The sequence below is a fragment of the Taudactylus pleione genome, unplaced genomic scaffold, assembly GCF_031769625.1.
Source record: "Taudactylus pleione unplaced genomic scaffold, aTauple2 ptg000556l, whole genome shotgun sequence".
Classification (NCBI taxonomy): Eukaryota; Metazoa; Chordata; class Amphibia; order Anura; family Myobatrachidae; genus Taudactylus; species Taudactylus pleione.
The window spans coordinates 17140299-17164949 of record NW_028284958.1 but is presented as its reverse complement, the minus strand read 5'-3'; the positions used below and the strand labels follow the sequence as shown (position 1 = coordinate 17164949).

The 24651-nt window shown below is 43.7% G+C and overlaps 1 long non-coding RNA gene across 1 annotated transcript; it reads right to left on the bottom strand.

The window, feature by feature from the left end:
• Positions 1–9204: 9204 nt before the first annotated feature.
• Positions 9205–14487, bottom strand: LOC148481912 (uncharacterized). Its single transcript, XR_015871806.1, has 4 exons — positions 14454–14487; positions 10906–11013; positions 10330–10412; positions 9205–9912 (listed from the first exon to the last, which is right to left on the bottom strand). It is a non-coding gene; the product is annotated as an uncharacterized LOC148481912 (long non-coding RNA).
• Between the last annotated feature and the right edge of the window lie 10164 nt (positions 14488–24651).

The following is a 24651-nucleotide window of genomic DNA, read 5'->3' as shown; positions in this document are numbered from 1 at the left end:
AGGGGCATCATAACAAATACACCACAAATGAAGAGGTACAGGTTAACACATGGCGAATGCTAAATATTTTATCTGTATGAGGGTGTTTAAAGGAATTTGCTGGTACCAGGAATTTACAGGTGGTACAGCTGTAACAGCTATAACATCCTGGAGGTTTAGTACATACATTAGGAACTCTAGGGATACCTCTGCCAGTAATGTCTGTGATCATGAGCTGATCTCTGAGGTTACGTCCCCTGCGGAAAGCTGCCACAGGGCGCATCTTCTTAAAGACAGGCAGTTCAGCATCTGATGACACAATCGGCCATAAAGCTTTAGTAGCATGCCTAATCACAGGACTTGCCACTGTGAAATTACTAGACCATGGAATAATCTTCTCATGATCTTTGGCTCGAGGTTCTAAAAGCTCTGTTCTTGGAATGGCCACACCTTACTTTTTTGCTCCTGCAGAACTTTATAATCATATCCTCTAGAGAAATTTGCATATTAACTGATCTAGTTGTTCACAAATCTTAGACCTGTCACTAGTAATCCTCGCAATTCTCATCATTTGTGACAATGGTAACCCGTTTTTAAGGGCTGGAGGATGGTGACTATTGTGCATTAAAAAGGTGTTCCTGTCAACATCCTTAAAGTGCACATCAGTCACAATGAGGTTATTAACCACTCGAACCTGTACATCAAGAAAAGATATAGATTCACTACTACATACATAGGTGAATTTTATGGTGGAATCATAATCATTAACCTCTTTCATCAAAGCCTCAAAACTTTGAAGGCCGTCTGTCCACAAGAGAAACACGTCATCAATATACCTAGTATAGGCATAAATGTGACGTTTAACCTCAGGCCTGCTCAGAAACATCTTATCCTCTTGCTGGAACATAAAGACATTCGTGTAAGACGGTGCCACCGCTGACCCCATAGCGCAGCCAAAAAATAGTGGCCGTCATGCAGAAAATAATTTCTAGATAGAGTTAATTCATTTAGAGTTATAAATAGATTAAGATCAAAAATCGATGGATCCAAATATTGACTCAAAAAGTACTTCATAGCATCCAAGCCCTCTTTGTGGGGTATAGAGGTATAAAGACTGCAGACGTCCATACAGCAGAGTAATGTTCCAGAAGGTACCTCATTCAAATCCAATAATAATTTCAAGAAACTGGTAGTGTCTTTTAGAAAAGAAGGCTGCAATAAAAGCAATGGTTGTAGCAAACAATCCAATAATTGAGCGACAGATTGATACAGTGAGTCACGTGCCGATATGATCGGTCTTCCAGGTGGATTCACATTATCTTTGTCCAATTTAGGAAGCGTATACAGAATAGGCACTTTAGGGCATTCATTAAAAAGCCTTTTAGCCAATTGTTGTGAAATTTTCTTTTCATTCAATGCCTTATCAAGGATGCTCTTCAATTCCAATTGATACTGTTTCGTTGGATCAACATGAAGTGATTTATACACATTCCTATCTCCCAATTGCCTTTCAATTTCAGCATGATAATTTTTAATGTCTTGAATGACAATTGCACCGCCTTTATCGGCTGGCCTTATGATGATATCCTGATTAGGGATGTGCAGGCTCAGATAGGTTCGAGTTTGCACGTTGAGTTCGGATTTTTCCCTACAAAAAAACGGAACTCAGAAAGAGGCTAAACGTCATCTTACATGGACGAACATCATCATTCCTGGACTTTTGTCCAGGAATGATGATGTTCGTCCATGTAAGATGACGTTTAGCCTCTTTCTGAGTTCCATTTTTTTGGAGGGAAAAATCCGAACTCAACGTGCAAACTCGAACCTATCTGAGCCTGCACATCCCTAATCCTGATAGGTACCTAATTGCTGTAATGCTGTTGCCTCCATCCTGGTTAAATTCTTGTGAACTCTGCCGGGTGCTGCAGTGAATCGAGTAACTGCATCATCAAGTAATCGATTAAAGGTTCTAAGTGATGAATTATTAGACACAGGGTCAAACTTAGATGTAGAACTCTTCCTCAAAAATTGGTCAACCACAGATGTACAAACAGGTGCAGATTGATTTTGAAAATGTTCTTTCAATCGCAAATTCCAAGAGAATCTATGTTGATCACGTTTCCAGGTAAACTTATCATGTAAATTAGTTGGCACAAAAGAAAGCCCCTTACTTAGGACATTCGTCTCTGCCTGGCTCAAGGTACGATGAGACAGGTTAAAAATTAACGTCTCCTTCTCGAGGGGCCTGGTGGTTTTTTGCCCCCTCTGGCTTTGTCTGCCCCTGCGGGTGGCAGATCTACTGGGCCACTGCTTGTACTTGGCAAAGTCTGGCCTAACGTGACACTAAGAGGAGCGGAAGACTCATCGGATTCAATCATTAGGAAGTCACTGTTACTGGTAGCGGTTTGATCACGATCATGACCATGTCAGGGTCTTGACTGCCAAGGTCTTCGTTTACGTATGGGGACCTGGCCACGATCACTAATGTTCCCCCCTGAGAGCCATTGATAAACTCGATTTTCCTCAAAGTCCAATTTCACAGTATATTTTTTATTTTTCTTAAACCGGATAAGATCATTCCTATACTTGTCACATTGAAGGTGTAACTTAGTAATCATATGAGAGTTCACTGCATCATCAAGCACTTTTTTATGATAATTTTCAAAAGCTGCTATCTTCAATCGGGTAGTCTGCAACTCATGATTGGATTGATCAACCACCAGAACCATCAGGTCCAAGGCACATTTATTTAAAATTCCTACCCATTTCCTCACGAAATCTGGGTTATGACGCCCAATCGTTGGGACATTTCTCACTCTAAAACCTCTCGGTATTTTCCTTTCACGTACATAATCAGATAGAGAAATCCCATGGAGGAGATAATCGTTTTGTCTATGCTTCAATTTAAATAATTGATGATATAAATCCTCCAAATCTAAATCAGGGTCAGAGGATGTTACAGTTTCTTTAGAAAGTATTCCTTCAACCTCTGTCGCTGAATAACTAAAAGTTTCACAAGCAGGTACATTAAAATTTCTGCAGCCTGCAGCATCCTGCAAATCCGGTGTACCCCTGGTCACATCCATAATAGAGGAAGCTCCACAGACTTACAGCACTGATGCAATCCACAAGTACACAGTGGGTCAAAACGTGGAAATGACACAATAATTTTCACACCAAATCAATAGTTGGTGCCTTGCAACTGGCGCTGTAACCAGCGTAACCGCTGCAAAGCGCAATAGAATCCCAAAATCTGCTCGCACTCAAAATATAAAGTCACAGCTGGCCTTGGTGTCCATATCAATGGTAGCGTACATATAATCCAAAAAGGATTTGGGGCAAAGAATGGCAGGTACAAGCAAAATGTAAAGTTTTGACTAAAATTGATCCTTTAAGCCAGGGGTGGGAAACCTTTTTCCTGCCAAGGGCCAATTTGATATTTATAAAATCATTCACAGGACATACAAAATGATCAATTTAAAAATGTGCCATATATATATATATATATATATATATTAAATCCAAAATGGAGATAGGCACTCAGGGCACAATATATATGCAAAAAAGAAAAGTGTATTGAAGCACAACGTTTCGGGGCACCAGCCCCTTCGTCAGGACACACTGTAGAAACAATAAGCAGACAGTGTACATTTACCCACATAAATAAATACCCACCGGCACTCAAGTCAGCCATCCATCACCACGCGCCGCCTGCAACCCACGCCGATCACAGGCACTTCCGGGTTCCGCCTACCACTGTCGCCTGGCAACCGCTCAGCTAGCGGCTCAAGCACACATCCGGCTTGCGGTCCAGCTAGAGGTGACGCGTCCACATGAGAAGCAGTCAGCAGCAACGGGCAGCAGCACAGCTGACAGGTGCCTGCAAACATGTAAAATAACGTAAACATCAAACCTGTGCACCCTCTTCCCACATCTTCCCTGATCTCAACCCACACTGTGCACCCTCTTCCCTCATCTCACCCACACTGTGCACCCTCTTCCCTCATCTCACCCACACTGTGCACCCTCTTCCCTCATCTCACCCACACTGTGCTCCCCCTTCCCACATGTCACCCACACTGTGCTCCACCCTCCATCACTTACCTGTACCAATGCTGAAAGGAAAAGTCATTCAGGGCCATCTTCATGCTTCTGCGTGCCTGACTCTGGCTGCCAGGGTCCCTGGAGAAGCTGAACACCGAATTGACTGGGGTGGGGGTGGAGCTTCCTGATGACTCATTGGTTCTCTCAGCCAGTGATCAGAGGAGACTGAAGCAGACAGCTCAGCTCACTTCAGACTCCTCAGATCACTGGCTTAAATATCCGAGGAGTCATCAGGCAGCCGGGCTCCGCCTCCACCCCACTGCTGCTCTGCCCAGCTTCCCCAGGGTTGACGGCAGCAGAAGATGCTGATGCTATCTGATCCGATGCAATCGGGAAGCCGGCTGACATTATACCGACAGCCGGCTTCCCAACTGTCATAACCTGGCGAGGGTGAAATGACCGGTGTCTAGATGTAGACACCGCTCATTTTACCGACGCCGGGCGCCGCGCGCGGGTTGGGGGGGGGAGGGTTAGGCACCCCCCCCGGGAGGTTAGGGTTAGGCTAGGGGGAGGGAGGGTTAGGGTTAGGCACCCCTGGGGGGAGGTTAGGGTTAAGCACCCTTCCAGGGGACTTTGGTTTAGGCAGAGTTGAAGGGGGGGTGTTAGGTTCAGGTTAGGGTTTAGGGTTAGACACTTGGGGGGGAGATTAGAGTTAGGCACCCCTAAGGGAGGGTTAGGGGGGCAGGTTAGGTTAGTTAGTACTTACCTGGGGACAATCAGGATTTCCAGCGCTGTCGGGATCTCTTCCTCTGTCGGCCTGACGCTGCCGGAATTCGAACTACATACCGATTCTATTCTGTAGGAAACATTACGCAGTCAGAAAGCAGTCTATTATTCAAAATGGTATGTCTTGTTGAGCTTGTTGAGCTACCGTATTATTTCTACACATTTTATGTGTTTCAATTAAAAAATAAATAAATGCATTATTGTATTCATGTGCAAATTTTATAATAAAAATCTGTGTGGAACTTTTTGTTGTTTTGGAACAGGTGGATCAATGCCAAAGCAAGGACCACAAATTATTGCTTCTTGGTGGTGGTTAAAAACAATAAAAGGACACATATTTGCCTTTAGTTCACTTTTTTACAATTTCATTTAAAGATTTTAGACTCTTAGGTTTTTTGCCATGTGAGGAGAAATAAGCAAACTAGGGGGCCAAACCGAAGAGGCGGCCATCACTTTAAAGGTCTCTCGGCATCTGCTTTACCTCGCCAGATACCTGCAATCCTTTTGGTGACCCGTGGTGCTTGCTCTACAAGCCTCTGTGTCCGGAGTTACCGTTGAGCCCCTTTGATTGGCTCCGGCCTGCTCCTTTCCCTGAGTCCGGAGCTCTGACTGTCTCTTAGATGGTGCATGCGCCATCTTGTGGGTCCCAAAGGTTGTGACAGCTACTAGTGATTTGTCCACTGCTCACCGGGGGTCCATACTGTCAGTTTGGCGGATGCCTCCCATTGGTGCTCTTCACATTTCCCACCAAACATCTGTTTAGGGACTGCAGCACAAACGAGTCCATTTCCTCCAGAAGTTTCCAGCACACTCTCTGTCTGTGTGGCCCGTAGACACGGAGCTGCTGACTGCTCATACACACACAGGATTCCAGGTTAGCTGTTTTTTCTATTAAATACCTTCCAGCCAGAACCACCAGTGGTGATGCAGGCAGTGCTTCAGTGGTAGCCCTCACTGCATAACCTGCCAAGTGACCATCCCCTGCTTTCAAGCTGAGCTTTAGCAACACTCACATATACTGCATAAGGGATCAGTTTACCGAAACCTTATATCTTTAATATCCAGGGTGCGCTGCAGTATTTCTTCTCTTTAGTCTCAACATGCAAATAGATGTGATGCTTCTTCTGAAATCACCATCTGATTTGAGAGACTTCAGCTCTGCTCTTGATATTCAGGCCCTGTCCCTTCCGGTCAACCTTCTTTTCCCAGCTGAATGCTCCTACATTGTTCTCCTCTGAGCCTTGGAAACTGGTTTCTAGATTGTAATGTCAGAAGAATCGCTCTAAATCTCGCTCTGCCTGCTTGGGCTCAGAGGACCCTGGATAACTTTTTTCTGCATTTTAAGGGTGGTTTGTTTCTATTGGAATCTTTTATGCTTATATGTTTCATGATACACTTTTTTTTCTGCTGTTGCTGATTTATAGTTACACAAATGTTATAGCTTTTTTTTAGTCTGCTTAACAGGCCCTCATTGAGCTTCTGTTTATAATGTTTTTCATGTTACTGTTTTTATTGCATTTTGTGGGGTTTTTCGTACCTTTGCTCAAGGACTCAGTCCAGTGTTCCAGCTACCACCCAATCTCTCTTCTTAATGTGGATATAAAATTATTTGCAAAGCTGATAGCCATTCGACTGAAAGTCTGGCTCTATGACCTCATTCACCCTTACCAGGCTGGATTTGTCTTGGCCTGGAAGTCCAAAGACAACACCACCAAAATTATTCATGTGATTTATTCCCATCTCATACTCTCCTACTTTCCACTGATGCTGAGAAGTCGTTTGAGCGCTTGGGTTGGAGCTTTACTAGGGGGGGGGGGGGGCTGGAGCATTTGGGCCTTGGTGATGACTGTTGTACCCATATTTTAACTATCATAGCCCCTCGGGTGAGGGTGATTGGGATTCTTTCCGACCCCTTCAAGATTTCTAATGGAAAGAGGCAGGGCTATCCCCTCTTCCAATTTATCTTCATCTCATCAGTGGAGGCCCTCGCTAGGGCAACTTGGACCACCCTGATATTTCAGGCTTCTCAATAGGGGACAAATAGCACCAATTGGAACTGTTTGGCCGATGATCTTGTAGCTATAATTTCTAAGCCCATGATGTCTCTCCTAAACTTGTCCAGTGAATTTCAATGCTTTTGCTCCCTATCCAACTTGAAAATTAATTTTCTAAGTCTACTGCACTCAACCTCTTCACACGTCACATAATGGATACCCTCCGCAAATCCTTTCCCTATATTTGACACCCCTCTCATGTGGGTTATTCCGAGCTGCACTGCTGACCTATTTAATGTCAATTTCTCTTAATGATTCGGGCGGTTATTCAGGAACACAGGGCTCTGAGAATGTCTTGGTTGGGTTTATGAATACCTAATGATCTAGACACCCTAAATGTCGCTATTTAGCATCATAAGTCGCACAAGAAATAATTGCTTTCCAGACTTGGATTGTGGTTCCAAAGCACAAAAAGATATTATTCACCAAAAAGCAGATAGTTACACACTGTGATCTAAATACAATTAGCGCAAACAAATTATACAATCACTAGGTACAGTCAAATACATACGCATGCGCTCTGAATCCAGATTCCCGGTATCAACTATGAAACCTCTGTCAACAGCCAAGAAAGATGACTGACTAACCAATCCAGGGTGCTTGCATATAAACCCTTGCAGAGTTAGGCAATACAATAGAACAAGTTGGCATAATCCCATTGGTTCTTCTTCCTGGTTCTTCTGTTATGATACATAGGTCAAGTTGTATTGTTATAGTTCAGCCTCCAACAGTTCTTTGTGTCCGTTTTCCCGCCGAAGAATAAGTCTCTAAACTGGCTACATTACAGAGTACATTTCAATGCCTATCTCTCTATGATCCATAATTTGCAGACGCATGTTGCGATTTCCTCGCCAATGGAACCTGCAATCTGCAAATAAACAGTGGTTCAGAATGGCACCAAACACGGTCTGCTTATCATGTACTAAACCTGAGATCTTAAATACAGTCGCTTTATTACATAATTAATAATGAATAAAACCTTGGATATTAACCTTAATGCTAGGGAACCTTCCTATGTAAGTGTGCAATGTGTAAGTGTAAGGATATTAAGAAAAGATGCTAGTTAGCATTGTGCGTCTACGTGTTTGTGGAGTACATTGTGGTACGTGTTTTGCAGGATTGTTCATATTATATGTTGTAGTAAATGTATGTATTTATATGAGGACTTTTAGCATTGTTCTATTACGTGGGAATCGCACAACGCTAAATAATAACATCGCCGTATGTACTGATATTGTATGAGATTCGCTAAAATGGTGTTGGGTGGCCATTCGCAAAACGGGGTCTTGTTGCCATTCGCAAAATGGCGTTGTGCAGATTTTAATTTTAACAGATTCTGTCTCAGCCAATTATCCGGCTTCGACAGGTTGGATCATCATATTTAAGATGAATACCCTGCCGAAGGTGTTGTTTTGGCTCCAGACTTTTCCGATTCATATCTCCTTGGGCTTCTTTAAGGAACTTGAAGGGATCTTTAGGGAGTGTATCTGGGGGGCCGATGTCGGAGACTACTACTGTATGCTTGTTCTAGACGCAAATCTCGAGGTGGCCTTCAGCTGCCTGATTTTCTATAATATTAATATGCAGCTCCTATAGTATCCTGGTTGACCATGCCATCTGTTAAGCAATGGGTTCATATTGAGGTGGCCTCGTGTAATCTCCCTGCTGCTGTACTAACCTGTGGTGTTAGCTCATATGAAGAGGGCTCAGAATAGGAGAAGCCTGAGATAATGCTGGACAAAGGAGTGGCTGCTGCAGAGGGAGACTTGCTTTCACATGCCACTGCTGATGGAGATTCGGGAGAACAATCCTGACGATTACTGCAACTTCCTGTGCATGGATGATGCCACCTTCCAGGAGTTGCTCCATCTGGTGACTCCCTACATCCGGAGGCAGAATACTAAGCTGCTGAGGGCCCTCCCTGCTGAGGCACGATTAGTGGCTACCCTGAGGTTCCTGGCTGCTGGCAAGTTCCTGGATGACCTGAAGTTTGGCTCCCTCAACTTCCCTAAAGCTTTGGGCCATCCTGAAACAGCAGTTCTTGAAGGTAAGAAAAACAAATACCGCACTTTATATCTTGTGAAAGTAAAAAAAAATAAAAATACTATGCACCATATTGTTGTGCACGGCAGCATCTAGACAAAAAATTGTGTTTTGTTATTTTTCTTTAATTATAAAGTTCAACAATGCAAAAGAGAGCAATATATAAAAATACAATATAAAATATGTTACAGGCCAAGAACAATTTGGACTGCTTTTACAAACTGTTTAATCTTTGGGGATCATTTGTCAACAAATTTCGTCATGCACAGCTACCTCTGTGGTCTATGATATATGCTGCTCCTATCACTCCCTTTAACTGTCACGTGTTTCCTAACTGATTGACAGGAACAACATATATTATAGACCATAAAATGTCACTGAGCATGACGTAACTTGTCGACAAATGAGCATCGTATAAGCATGACAACATCCATAAAAAGTTTTTATTTTATTTTTTTCTGTTTTTAATTTATAAAGTGAAAAATAAAGCAAAGTGCTAAAATACAATATAAAATATATTACAGGCCAAGAACAATTTGGACTGCTTTTACAAACTGTTTAATCTTTGGGGGTCAATTGACAACAAGTTTCATCATGCGCAGCGACCTCTGTGGTCTATGATATATGTTACTCCATTCAAGCCCTTTAACTGTCACGTGTTTCCTAACTGAGTGACGGGAACAACATATATCATAGACCACAAAATGCAGCTATGCATGATGAAACTTGTCGACAAATGGGTTTCTATTTTAACAATAATTATGCTTTAAAAACTATAAATAGTAAATATGGCCCTCATCAGGTGAGGGTTCTGAATATTGTAACATGCCTGTGTAAATACCACTAGAAATGGCAGACTGATAGGTGGCTGGAGGATTAACTGCTGATGGGGTGGACGACTCCTTGGCTTGGGCGTCAGGGGTTGGTCAACACTTGGTGCTTCAGAATCAGCTATGATGCTTGCTGTATCTGAGGCCAATTTGTCCAGGAGGTCAGGTGTTGCAGACTAAAATATTAAACATATGGTAAGTGCATAATAGGGTCACCTGCGCTCCAAGGGGGGAAGATGCAGCTCAATTAAAATGATCTACACAAATCATCAAATCACAATAAACTTATATATAAGAAAATTGAGCGCTCCTTCACAAAGGTATATTGAATAGTCACTTTAAGTCAGTCCACTGTTCCTGATATAAATCAGAATCTTCTTTGCTCAAATAAATCCTTTCTATGTATCCTTCAAGCAGTAAACGGCTTTTTCAACACACTTACAGAATATATCCCTTTAGTGTCAGACAGCACCTCAAAAAAAAATCACAATATGAAATCTCCCATCGTGAAATACTATCACTTTTATTTCCACTTCACACAATGTAGTCACAAAATAAATGTTATCACATGTAAAAACAGAATGGCAGCGTACCAGAAGAACGGACCTTTTGAGAAAGGCACAGTGATAGATATGAGAGGTCCAAAAAGAAGTGTCATTCTCCATGGCCATTTCTCCTGCAAAAATAAAGACAATTTGAAATTATTTTTTATTATTATTGTTTGATACAAGACACACGTGATTTTTAAAAAAAATTAAATGGTTTATTTTTTAAATTGGTTACTAATAATAGAGGTTCTTAAATAGTTCAATAAAGTCTGTTTTAATACTGTTATTAGATTGAAATGTTTACTTGTTAATGAATTTTGTTGTTTGCTTTGTTTGTTTGTCTGTTTGTTATTCATAATGTTTTTAAAATGTTCAGTGGTGTGCTTCATTTTAATGTATACATGAATAGGTGCATTATACACATAGATATCACTAGCGTCATAATATAATCAGCATCAGTACACATGTAGTAATAGGGGTGTATACACATGGATATCACTGGAATAATATAGTCAGCAGCAGTACACATGTAGTAATAGGGGTGTATACACATGGTTATCACTAGCATAATACAGGCACATGTAACTACATAGGACAAGGCATGCACATCACTATACATACCAGACAGAAGTTCGGTTCGGGGCAGAACTACACAACAAAAATCCTCTGCTGCTGCTCACAAACCGCATAAGACACGGCCCAGCCAGAAAATGGAGGAGCAGGGAGCGTCTGGGGAGGGACAGAGCTGACGTCAACAGCAATGCAGTTCTGAATGACACATTGTTCGGTAGAGCGTACACACTGTACGATGTGGTAAAAATCATTAACGACATCCTCAGATTGAGCAGCATGTAGGGCCGACCAAGAGACGCAACGAACGACTCACGGAAGTGCGCAATAGTGCATACACACTGGACGATTTGAATGATTTGTCATTTCAATCTGTCGAAAATCGTCAAATCGTTCAAAATATAGTTTAGTGTGTACCCAGTTTAAAACTCCCATCCACCACCTGGTCTCCCGGATTTATCAACTGCTGGACATACTGTAGCCTTACACCCCAACCTACCCAATCTTATGACATCATGGCACAGAGACTGGCAGTTTTCCCTGGAAGATTCCTAATGGGTAAAACTAATCCAATTAAATTCATGTTAGTTCCCAAAGCACGTTGGTTATACAAACCCACCCTTTTCTCAAGGGTACCGTTGCCCTGCCGTTTTACCTGCTATGTTTCCCTCTGTATCTGAGCATTGTTGGCGTTGCGAGTCTCAACCCAGGATCACTGCCTTTCACCAGCAGCCTTTTTCTATTCCCAGGAAGCTTTGTGACTCAGAGGTTCTGACAGATTATAGGTTTTGGCTATTCGATTATACACACATGCCCATTTCTAAATACAAAGAAATCTTTTCTGAAACTTCTAAATAATGCTGCCGAGGAGGTGATCCTGAAGCACTGGAAATCTTCCATTCAGGAATGGTTTTGTTGTGTCGATTTGTATATGGAATATATAACCCTCCCGGCCCTCGATAGATATTCTCAATTTATCTCCAATGGGTTTTATTGGGTGGATTATAAAGAGTCTCAAGAATATTGAGTTTTGGTGACTCTCACATAGGTATCTCTCTTTCCCCTTCTCCTCTCCATTTTCTCCACAGTTTCTCCGCTCTTGTTGCTTTTTATTTTTTTGTTTTCTTTACTTGTTGATTGCCTTATACTATGTTTATACTGGTTACTTTTTCTATAACTATACCATTTTCTTTAGTGTTTCTCATTTTGTGGCACACCTTGTGTGGCTTGGTTCCTTGTATGTTATATGTTATGGTACTTAATAAAAATCTGATTGAAAAAAAGCAAACTAATGTCTTTTGCAAAAAAAAAGGTATAATTTCTGTGGGTGTGGTATTAATATTTACTGACATGTTGGAATGTGACCAACCCAAAAAGTGCCAGTGTTCAGCAACTAAGGGGTTATCAGTTATGGGTAAACCTCCAGAATATGCAGTGACAGCTGCCATCTTTCTAGGCGTATGGCAAATATTCATAAAGAATTATCCGTCCAACACTGTAAAACTGATCAGATCATCTTAACAATCTGGGAGACATATAAAACATTGTAATTCAAACAGCTTGTATTTTCACTGGTCAGAATAACAGCTGGCAGGACAAGTCCACCAGTTCTCAGTGCTCTTAGTGCCTGATACAGAGATGTAGGCTAATGCCACCGCTGTTGCGAATTTGTCCGCACCGCCTGTGCGAAAATATGCAAATGTTGCAGCCACCAAGATTTGTATTGAGACATCCACCGACTGCTTTGCAGTCTAAATACGCAGCATCCGTCGCAGATCAGTAGATTACCGGCCTCCTGATTAACCCCATGATTGTGCAGAATGGCTGCGTAGGCTAAGACAACAGAGCCATATTTACTGCATACGGGATTGCTGCTGCAGGCTGTGACACACCCTGAAAATGGTCGTCATTTAACACGCCTGCTTTTGAACCGCCACTCCTGTTACTTCCCTAAAACGGTCCCTGCCTGTCAGTAACTTTGCGAATAAATCCTCTGTGCAAATGCCACTGAAAGACCATTGCGTCACATGCGTTGTGTGACTCCAATGCATCCTCAGACGTCCTTTGGATTTGTTCGGTGCCTATCTTCCTTGTCCCGGCCTTGTTCTGTGATGTCATGTTGGGGGAAGATGGGTTCAGGGTGCATATGCGTCCTGCTACAGCACTGCAGAATGAGTAAAACTATAGGACAAAGCTCTCTGGCTCTGTCCTTATTCCAATAGTCAGGGAATTTGAGGAAACCTGAGAGGTAAAATAATGATTTATATCCCTATTATAGATAAGGTATTGATTTCAGTAGTTGTGGGAACTCGTTCAGTGGAAAAAAAGAAACATTCATGACTTAATGGAATTAACTTACCGCTATTGCTAAGACTTCACCTTTAAATAAAAAGGAAATATAGAAAAGTGGAAAATAGATGGATTATGTTTCTATCTGAAATCTTGATTCTGCAGAACACGCTGCACCACTTGGCCTACTCTCTTCTTTACAAGACAGACACCATGGGGTATATTTACTAAAGTGCGGGTTATTAGAAATTAAGATGTTGCCCTTGACAACCAATCAGATTCTAGCTATTATCTTCTAGCAGGTGCTATATAGATGTTAAGTAGAATCGGATCAACATCTCCACTTCTAAAAACCCGTACTTTACTAAATATACCCCAATAACTAAACTCCAATCAGGGCTGCCATCAAAAATTGTGGGGCCCGGGACTGAAAAAATAGGCAGGACTCCCCCACCACCTGGATTTTTGCAACTCCAGCCCTACAGTGTCTCTCCAGGTCCAGCCAGCTCCCTTCTGTCTCTCCGGCACCCCTTCCATCTCTGTCAGCCAGCACACCTTCTGTGTCTCCAGCCCTGTGCTGTCTCATTAGCCCATCCAGTCCCCTTCTATCTCTCCAGCCCTGCTTTGTCTCATCTCCAGCCCTAGCCAGTCCCCACATCCCCATCACAGTTTCTACTGTTGTGGCTGATCCTGACCCGCTCCTACCACCTTCCTGCTCTTACTGCCGTACCAGTGCATTGCAATAAAGATTTTTTGTCTGACAGCCGGCGCATGTGATGTCACACCACACCTTTGAAAGAGAGGATCTGCAGCGCAGCATGGCATCACGCGCATCAACTCTCAAACTGCCAAAAACTTTATTGCTCTGCGCCGGACCGGCGGTAAGAACGGGTGAGCGGTAGGCCCCCTGTAACCTTTTGTTGCACAGTTACTGTCGGAACAGGCAGGTGGTGGAGCAGGCATGGTCCCCTCTCTCATTTTAATTCCAGGAGGTAGAAGTGGACAGGCGGTAAAACGGGTGGGTAGAAGGAATGGGCGACCCCCCCACTGTCCGTGTGTGCGGGCCCGAAACTCCAGTCCCGGCAATCCGCCCCTGATGGCGTCTCTTTCAGAGAACCCGAATAATACCAGTCCCTTTTGTGGTTCCAGCAGCCTGGACACCTATTTGGAGAAGCGGCTCACTCTGGACGCTTTTTCATTCAAGCGCACATTCAGTTCTTTTCCCGCTGGTATCACGACACGAACCATCTGCAGGCGCTATACATTCTGGTCTCCAGCTGACTAGCTGTGAGTATACTGTGAGTACTTACTAGAGGCGGCGCTCACTGCAAGCCGGACTGCTGCCAGACGGATATTATTTAACCAGAACAGGGTAATTATCTTTTGACCTGAGCCAATAAGCATAATAACGTGGGCACGCTGCTGAAAATCTCAATATCTTTGTATGTCGTTTGGGACTTTGCGGACACAGTTGATTATAGCCATATGGCGAGTAAAACTTTTTTCTAGAATTTGATGGAATATCATTATAGCGTTAAAGAATCTTGCCGCAGGAATAATGTAGCTATAAATCTATTTGGGACATTTTTCCAGTTATATGAAAAACTACATATTACTACATAAAATGTTATTATTGTACTTATCTTGTTCTTATTGTTACAATATAATTTAATATGTGATTAAATGCAGGGCCGGCTCCAACCGAGACGTAGTCGGCTGTTTTCCGTGCGTGTGACCGGAAAGGGGGCGTGGTCTAATTAACATAGGTCACACCCCCTAAATGATGTTATTTGGGGGCGTGCCCACATGACACGCCTCCCATGTAATGTCAGGCTGGGGGCAAGCCCAGCACTCTGTCACTAGCTGGGCTTCCCCCAGCCCTCCCCCTGCACCAATCTCTCTCCTTGCCCTGAGTAAACCTCTCATCTGCAAACGCCACCAACAATTTCTTCAAATTATGTACCTTGGAGTAATTCTTGCATCATCAACAAATTGCTTTTGCTGTAAATTATTAGCACATTTGGTAAACCTCTTTAGTGTCTTTGGGCTCTATTTATTAACATTATTTTTACTAAAATAATGTGAAAAAGGGTGTTTTCACACCCTTTTCACATTATTTTAGTATCACTTACAGTTACTAATGGGCAATTGGAGTAGAATTCGTAAAATTCTACTCCAACCCCTATGTATTACTTATTTTTAGTAAGCAGATTGCATTTCCCATAATTGTAATGGGAAATGTGATCTGACCAAAGTTACTAAAAATAAAATGTGAAAAAATACCGGGGAAAGCCCTGTGATAATAACGCCACCTGGTGGTGGCGTTATCCAGGGTCTCCCCCGGTTACCGGACTCCTGCTCCGCTATAACGTGCAGAGCAGAGCCCGGAGCCGGCACCAGTAATCAGCTGTGTGGTCTAAACAGACCACACGCTGATTCACTGTAAAAAAAAACGTAGAAAAAAACAAACTTACCTGAGTCCAGGGACCGGAGTTCGGTACTCCAGTGATGTCCTCCCTCCGGTCAGCTGGTCTCCCATGCTGCACTGGGGCCCGGTCATCACCTGACAGGGTCCCAGTACAGTATGGGATGTCTGCTGACCGGAGCAACAGAGGACATCACTGGAGGCCCGATAACAGCAGGTAAGTGCAATTAAGGGAGGGGGGGGTCAGCGATCGCAGTGGTGGGGCTCAGTGACAGGGGCGGGGCTTGGTGACGGAGGGAAAAGCAGCGGCGGCCGTTCAGGACATGCGCGGGGCACTTGTCACTGTATTTTTTGCGAAAATACAGTGATAAGGCTCCGGAGTGGATTTGCAGGGGACAGAGCTTTGTCCCTGCAAGGGATTTGTAGTAAATCCCTGTGATATTGTCTGTTCGGTAATATCACACTACAATCTGCATTACAAATGCGGATTGTAGTAAATAGAGCCCTTTGGGTTTTATTTCTTTTTAGAAAGTGTAGTTTAGCCAGGGCCCTTTTACCTTTATATCTGTCTGTTATTACCTAGTTTTGTTTTATTACTGCTCTACTACTGTTTGTTCCCAATTGTAATGCGCAATAGAATATGCTGACGCTATGTACATAAATAATAATAATAATTAGAGATGTGCGGGTTCGGTTTTACTCGGATTTGTTCGGATCTCAAAAACGGCATCTTATTAGCTATTTCTTTCACGTGTTTTGGATAGCCAATAAAATAAATCTGAACTAATTCGAACTGACGATAATTTTGGCAAAAAGAACGAATAAAACCGAACTCTCACATCTCTAATAATAATAATAATAATAATGATAATAATAATAATAAAAGAATAACAGTTGTACTGCTTTATTTGTACAGGTTAATTCTGCTACAAGAAACTGTTCTTACACATTACAAGAATGTATTCCAGGTGGTAGTCCAGACAGGATTGTGTTCCTAAATAGCACCAACAAAAATAACCCTTTACAGTTAAAATCTCAGGTTCCTGCTGTTTTTTTAGCAATAGTTCTACTGTAAACGTTATCAGACATGTTTAACACTCACAGTGCTGCTCCTTCATAACAGAGTTAGGAAATAGCTGCAAAGTGGGATAAATAAACTTGATTTCATAACATCACAATCTCCCAATACCAGATGCATAGGAGCCTCACATTACTGCTCGGTGCTGTTGGAGACCCTGCCTTGTCTTTGTACTAATTCATTGTACGTGGCTTCCTGCTTATCTCCATTCTCCTACAGTATTTATCCATTCCTTGCAGTGGGGTTTATGTGGGCCCACCTTCAGCTCAAGGACCCCTTGCGGCTGCACCCACTGTTATTCACTACTCTATCCCTGTCATTCGTCCCTGTCCTCACTGGCATAATCTCATTACATGGCAGGCCACTACCTCTCACACGATCAACCCAATCATTTTCTTAAATATCCTTTCCACTGTCTAAATAGTCTGTGACTTACACATACTTGCCAACTTTCTGGCTACCCCCTCCGGGAGGGGGCAGCCAGGCTAGTGATGTGGGGGGTGTGGTGCAGCAAAGTGAGCGCTGCAGAGAGGGCGTGAAGTAGCAAATTGGGTACTACAGGGGGGGCATGATTTGGTAAAGTGTGTGACTGGGTGATGGTGCCATCGTGGCACTACTCCCCAATACACAATGCTACGATTACTGAAATTGCGAAGCATGGCATGGGGCCATGTTGATATAGTTCAGCACAAAACGCACAATTGGCCGCCAGGACTGCCCACCCTGCATCCATATTTTTAAATCTTGCCTCTCCGGAGTCCCACGTCGGCGCTATCAGCCTGAAAAATGGCACTGCGGTTACGGTTATTATGATTCACATATGCACATCTATACAAATTAAGTACACATGAAATATTTAAGAAATGCACAGTTAAAACATATTTAAATGAACTTGGTTTTGGTTGTGAGCACACAAATCTACAAATATGAACTCTATACTTTGAACTTTTAGTGGGGAATTCAATTAGCTGTGGGGTTGATTGCAGTAATTGATCACGCTGTCTGATTTAATTAGCTGCGGGAACCCAATGCACTAATTACCAGAGGCAGGATTTTTCATCGATTAAAAATCTAAGTTAATATGAAAAATCTGCAGGGAGACCCATTCCGCATGTTACGCGGAATCAACAGGGTTAGCGCACGTTAACCCAGTGTTTACCGTACGGGTAAAAAGGCTAATTAATTGAATAACTATTCCCCGTGCGGCGCGATAAATTAGCTTCAGGGTATATCCTGCGGCTAATTGAATTCCCTCCTATGTGCGCAGCAATGTGTTTAGGAAAAAAAATTACGTTGTTGTGTCATTGTGTATGTTTATATACAGGCACATACTCATATACCACTTGTCTCCTTTCAGAAAATGTGTCGGTCTTTGGGAGGATCATGGTGGTGCAATGACTTTTGGAGTCCAATACAAATTTTATTAAGGCAAAAAAAAAAAAACATGAAAACTAGCAATAACCATCTCAGATGCATCACACCTCTGGCAGCAAAAGAGTTAAACGTACAGTAATTATTTCCTATTCAAGCTCCTGCCTGAAAAATACAGTTCTGTATTTCTATCCCCTGATCTGCCTTTGAACTACTGGATCGCTGTGGGCACTATAGATACCTGTAAAACTATTGATTGGGGCAATTAGCTAATCTACAGACATCGGGGTCAGCGCATCAGTGAAAACCAACATGTTGAATTTCACTGATTTGCCAGTTTGAAAAAACAAATTCTATAAACCCACACTTTAGCAAATATACCCCCAAGTGTGTACATTGCCTTACAAGCCATGGAATGAGCAGTTCTTTGGGCTGAAGAGGAAGCAGCCAACAAGGAAACAGGTTGAATCAGCTGTTGGGAACTGTCATTCCTGGGGAAGAGGGTTTATATGCAGAGCAACTAATTCTAAGGGGGCTTTTCCCCTGACCTGCTGTGGCTTCCGTTAGACCACATTATTGTGGTAAGATGTAGTCTTTGCTTGTAGCTACAAATAGCTATGTCTTGTGCAGGAATAAGTCACCTAGAGCTAATGTTTCTCATGAAGTTCCTGTCTATTAAGTATTGTGATGAGCAAGTGCTTGAATAAGCGCAAGCAAGTTTAAACCCCCTAGGGAGGATGAGATTGGAGACCTTCACACCGAGGAAGCTAACTTTTTTTAAGTAGCTAGCCTATGGGCATAGTTAGGGGCGGGTTTAGGGTGGGGTTATCAGACATTTTGTGAGTTACAATAGTTAGGTTCGGCCTCTTCTACTTCGATACCCTCCTTCCCACCCCAAAATTGGCATTTTTTCTTTGCCGGATGGGTTTGTCGACCTCCTTGCAGTGGGAAAGAATGGCAGTCCAGTGGGTATCGTGCCTGTATGGAGGTGCGTTCCCTACTCCAATACATTAATCTAGTCGGACCTTCCCTACTGGGGGCAGGGGCACTGGCTGACTGGACGGCCCTGTTATGGTGTATTGGTGGGAGAGTTGGAGCCTTATAATTTTATGGTAAAGGGCAATAGGCCTAGTTACACACATGTCGTGGACATTAGATTAGCTTAAGTCGTAATGTCACTGAGCAGCTCGCCGTTCTTTCTTTCTGCCACCATACTTATTTGATTTTTTAACTTTAATAAAATGGTTGACCAATTGTAATGGCATTCACTGCGTCTGTTGTTATTTTAGTTACGTTGATAGGGCTCGATTCAATTGGGTGCGATGTAAATAGCGCCGGGAGATAGCTCCCGGAGCTATTTAAACCGTCGCGATGTTAGGTCGGGGAAGGCTTGTTTTCGCGCCTTAAACACGGTTTTTAGGAGCGAGAATGGGCATTCCCCGACAACTTCCCGGCGTGATGCTGTTTTCCAGGTGCGAGGGCAGAAAACAGCCTCGCGCCGGGACTTTTGTTGGATTTCTGCTCCTTAGAAATCCTTAGTCGGGGTTAGCTGCGCGGTGTATTGAATAGCTCTGGGAGCTGATTCCCGGCGCTATTCACATCGCGTAGAATAGAATCGTGCCCATAGTTTGTTTCTTTAGGTATTATGGGGGTCATGCAATCTCGCATCTGCCGATAGGGAGTTTATGTAAATCTCAATACTTCAAAAAAAAATACTCATATTTCATATAGCAGCAAATATAAAAAGAAGCACACCAGCTTATATTAGCAAAACAGCAGAATAGGTAAAATGATTAATGGGATAGGTGAAATGTAATAGTAGACAATGCTTTATGGTGGCAGGTTGTGAGAAATGTGCTGTGACTTTACCACAGTATATCAGATGCTAGAAATGCTAATTGTAGTCGCAACCTAGTAGAAATGCATGAAAAGTGGGGAAAAGATCCTGGACCCCAGACACGTGCCAACTGTACGGTAATGCTGCCGCAGCTGTGAGTGTGTGAATATGCTAATACAACAGCGTCCGGGACTTGTAGTACTGAGATGCCCACCTGAGTCATCGCAGCTGTCTGGTAAGTGTCTACACATACGCAGCATTGGATGCAGATCATGCAAACATCGACTTCCCAAGTGAGTCTGTGGTTGCTCAGATTGGCTGCTGCAAGTGAGACGCCGGAGCCATGTTTACTGCATACAGGATCGCAGATGCAGGATGTGACACGCCCCCGAAATGGTGGAGACATGCCTGCGTTTTTAGCCGACACTCCCTGTTACCGTCCCCTAAGGCTCTCTGACTGTCATTCAAACTGCAAATAAAGACTCACATGTACAACTGCTGTAATGTACCCTGACGTATCCGCAGTGGCAAAAATCGCTCCATTTGCTTTAACATTAGCATAGCGTACAGCTCTGACTCACTCCCTGAGATAGCAGGACCATATAGAAGGCTGTTAGTGGCCATAAGGAATGTACTGGAGGTTTTTAAGAGTTGTCACATGGCTGATTTTTGCACTTTTTATTAATGGTTGAAAAACGATAGCAAGCAAGAGAGTTTCATCATGTTAAGTCTTTCCAGCATTCTGGAGTACAGGGAAATGTCTGTATAGTGTTTTTATACATGTTTGTAAAAAGTTGCAATTAACACTTTTACCTCTTCAGGGCCGTAATGTGTGAGCAGTGCCGCTGCACAGAGAGCAGGGCTCTGTGGGTGGCACCACCGCTGCCCATGGTCACTGCATTTAGCTAGCCGGGTACCTGGAACGGCATCCTGCAGCCTGTATCACTGTCCTTTATGGCGCTTCAGACATGCACCCTTCAGCTTTTACAGCACCATGGCCGGAGTATCCCGAGGATGCTCCTGCAGTGCTGCTGTTATACCTGTTGCTGCAGCCCCATCCCCTCGGCATGATGTCAAGTGGTCTGGGGGCTTGGTCAGCACAGGGAGCCATAAAGCCGTGTTAAGTCTCTGCTCATCTGCAAGTTCAAAAAGCACCCCCCTTGTTAATACAACACTTCCACATTAATGCCCCACATAATTTACACCTCCACATACCTGTCCCACATAATTTACACCTCCACATACATGCCCTTAATCATTTACACCTCCACATACATGCCCCTAACCATTTACACCTCCACATACATGCCCCTAATCATTTACACCTCCACATACATGCCCCTAATCATTTACACCTCCACATACATGCCCCTAATCATTTACACCTCCACATGCCTCTCCCACATCATTTACACCTCCCCATACCTGTGCCACATAACTTACACCTCCAAATACATGCCCCTAATCATTTACACCTCCACATACTTGTCCCACACCTTTTACACCTCCACATACATGCCCCTAATCATTTACACCTTCACATACCTGTCCCACACCTTTTACACCTCCACATACATGCCCCTAATCATTTACACCTCCACATATCTGTCCCTAACCATTTACACCTCCACATACATGCCCCTAATCATTTACACCTCCACATATCTGTCCCTAACCATTTACACCTCCACATACATGCCCCATATCATTTACACCTCTACATACCTGTCCCACATAATTTACACCTCCACATACATGCCCCTAATCATTTACACCTTCACATATCTGTCCCTAACCATTTACACCTCTACATACATGCCCCTAATCATTTACACCTCTACATACCTGTCCCACATAATTTACACCTCCACATACGTGTCCCACTTCATTTACACCTCCACATACCTGTCCCACATCATTTACACCTCCACATACCTGTCCCACATCATTTACACCTCCACATACATGTCCCTAATCATTTACACCTCCACATACCTGTCCCACATCATTTACACCTCCACATACTTGTCCCACATCATTTACATCTCCACATACCTGTCTCACATCATTTACACCTCCACATACATGCCCCTAATCATTTACACCTCCACATACATACCCCTAACCATTTACACCTCCATATACATACCCCTAACCATTTACACCTCCACATACATACCCCTAACCATTTACACCTCCATATACATACCCCTAACCATTTACACCTCCACATACATACCCCTAACCATTTACACCTCCATATACATACCCCTAACCATTTACACCTCCAAATACCTGTCCCTAACCATTTACACCTCCACATACATGCCCTGCATCATTTACACCTCCACATACATGCCCCTAATCATTTAACCTTAATCAATTGAACTTTTTAGAGAAATTCGTCTGAAACTGACACCTCTTTATCTGCCAAATTATGCTATTTAAACCCCTTCAAGTACATGATTCTACATTGTGAGGGGTGTACCAGAGGTTCTGCACTGTGACCCGACATTTATACCTTAAAATTAGATTTTACCTAACCTTCCATCTTCTCATGTAGGTGAACACAAAAAAATGTGAATTTCCTATGAAAAATGCGTGCTTAGAATAGTATTATAATTGTAATGTCACCATTTGAGTTCGCCGTGAGAACGGCTCGCAGGACCCAACTCGCACCTAATTGGATTGAGCCCTTAATACAATGTTAAAGACACGCATTTTCTGAATCACTATGCTTCCAGTCCTTTGGTACACATCATTGTGCCATCATATAGACCATTTAATTACGCTTATTGCTCTCCACTGACTGATAATGACACTAGCAATACTTAGATTGTTGTCTGGGGGATTAAACCAAAAGTCTCTTGTTGCTTTCCTGCATGTTAACAAGTAATAGCAGCTGGGATTATTAGGTATTTAACCCTTTGTGTCTCATTACTTTGCCTGTATGAAATTCATTTGTGTGTACATTATTAGTATGTCCATGTGCATAGATGCAGCTTAAATTGGCAAGGCATCCGTTTCTGTGGGAACCCTTCCCCAGTTCATCCCATTTCAATCATAGTGCTTCATTTAATATTCAATTTTTTTAATGACTTTATCATGGCTTGTTTCCTCTGTCTACTTGTTTGACTTTTTTTTTTTTGCAGTTAATCCAAGGAGTCTCTATAGTTTTACATATTGACAATACCCCTGATCCCTACAAGCATGGCTACAAGCTGTTAGCATTAATACAAAGGGCTCTAATTATTAAACTGCGAAACAGCCTAGAAAATGGAAAATAAAACTGTAATTTTCCATGGAGAATGGCTATCACAGCACTTATTTATTGAAGAGCTGACACCAGAGAAGTGAGATTTCTTGGTTGACAACCTAGTTACTCCTATAGCATCAGTGAAAAGTCTCTATTAAGTGCAAGTTTGTGTTACTTATCTTTTGCATGGAATCTAGGGCTCCCTAGATGTGTTGGCATGCAGCCAAAGTATGCAGATCCCGCGATTGCAAGGCATTAGCACACCCATTATATCTTCGCGTGCGATCGCTGTGTGTATGTAGATGCCAACCAGCCTGTCTTTAGATGCCCACTTTCCCTCGTAATTTCTCATATCAAACAATTTCTGTGTCTCCAGACGCCCCTACGTCTCTCCATCCCCAGGCTCCCCTGTGATTCTCCAGACTCCCACTGTCTCTCCATATCCAGGACCCCTTGTCTCTCTCCAGACCCCTCTATGTCTCTCCAGAACCCCCTATGTTTCTCCAGGACCTCATGCGTCTGTCCTTCCCCAGGACCCCCTGTGTCTCTCCATCCCCAAGGACTACTGTGTCTCTCCATCCCCAGGCCCACCTGTGGCTCTCCATCCCCAGGTCCCCCAGCCCCAGTGTGTCTGAGCCCATTTCCCCCAGACTCATTGTCTTAGCCCCAGTGTGTCTCCCAGTCCCTTTCCCCCAGCCCAGTGTGTCTCTCAGTCGCATTCTTCCCAGCCCCAGTGTGTCTCTCACTCCCGTTCCCCCAGCCCCAGTGTGTCTCTCAGTCCCGTTCCCCCAGCCCCAGTGTGTATCTCTCAGCCCCATTCCCCAGTGTGTACCTCTTGGTCCCATTCCCCCAGCCCCAGAGTGTGTCTCAGCACTATTCCCCCAGCCCCAGAGTGTGTCTCAGCACCATTCCTCCAGCCCCAGAGTGTCTCAGCACCATTCCCCCAGCCCCAGAGTGTGTCTCAGCACCATTCCCCCAGCCCCAGAGTGTCTCAGCACCATTCCCCCAGCCCCAGAGTGTGCCTCTCAGCATCATTCCCCCAGCCCCAGTGTGTGTCTCAGCTTTAATACCCCTCCGGTCCCAGTGTGTCTCTCAGCCTTATTCTCCAGCCTGTGTGTCTCTTAACCACATTCTCCAGCCCCAGTTTGTCTCTCAGCCTCATTCACCAGCTCAGTGTGTGTCTTTGCCTCAGTGTGTTTCTCAGCCTTATTCCCCCAGCCTTTGTTTGTCTCAGCCCGTGTCACCCCAGCTCCAACTTCCCTCCCCCAGTCCTGCATCGTTAGCTCCACTCTAACCTCCCCCCCAGTCCTGTATGGTCAGCTCCAACCTCCCCCCAACCCTGTGTTGTCAGCTCCATCCTCCCCCCAACCCTGTGTTATCATCCCCAACCCCCCCTCCCAGCCCTATGTCATGAGTTCCAGCCTACGCCACCCGCGCCCCCCCAACTACCACCCCCACTACAGCCGCTGCTGCCAACACTTACCTGCTGCTCCTCTGGCTGCCCCTGCTTGTCTCTGTGGCTGGCCGCCGGCATCACCGTG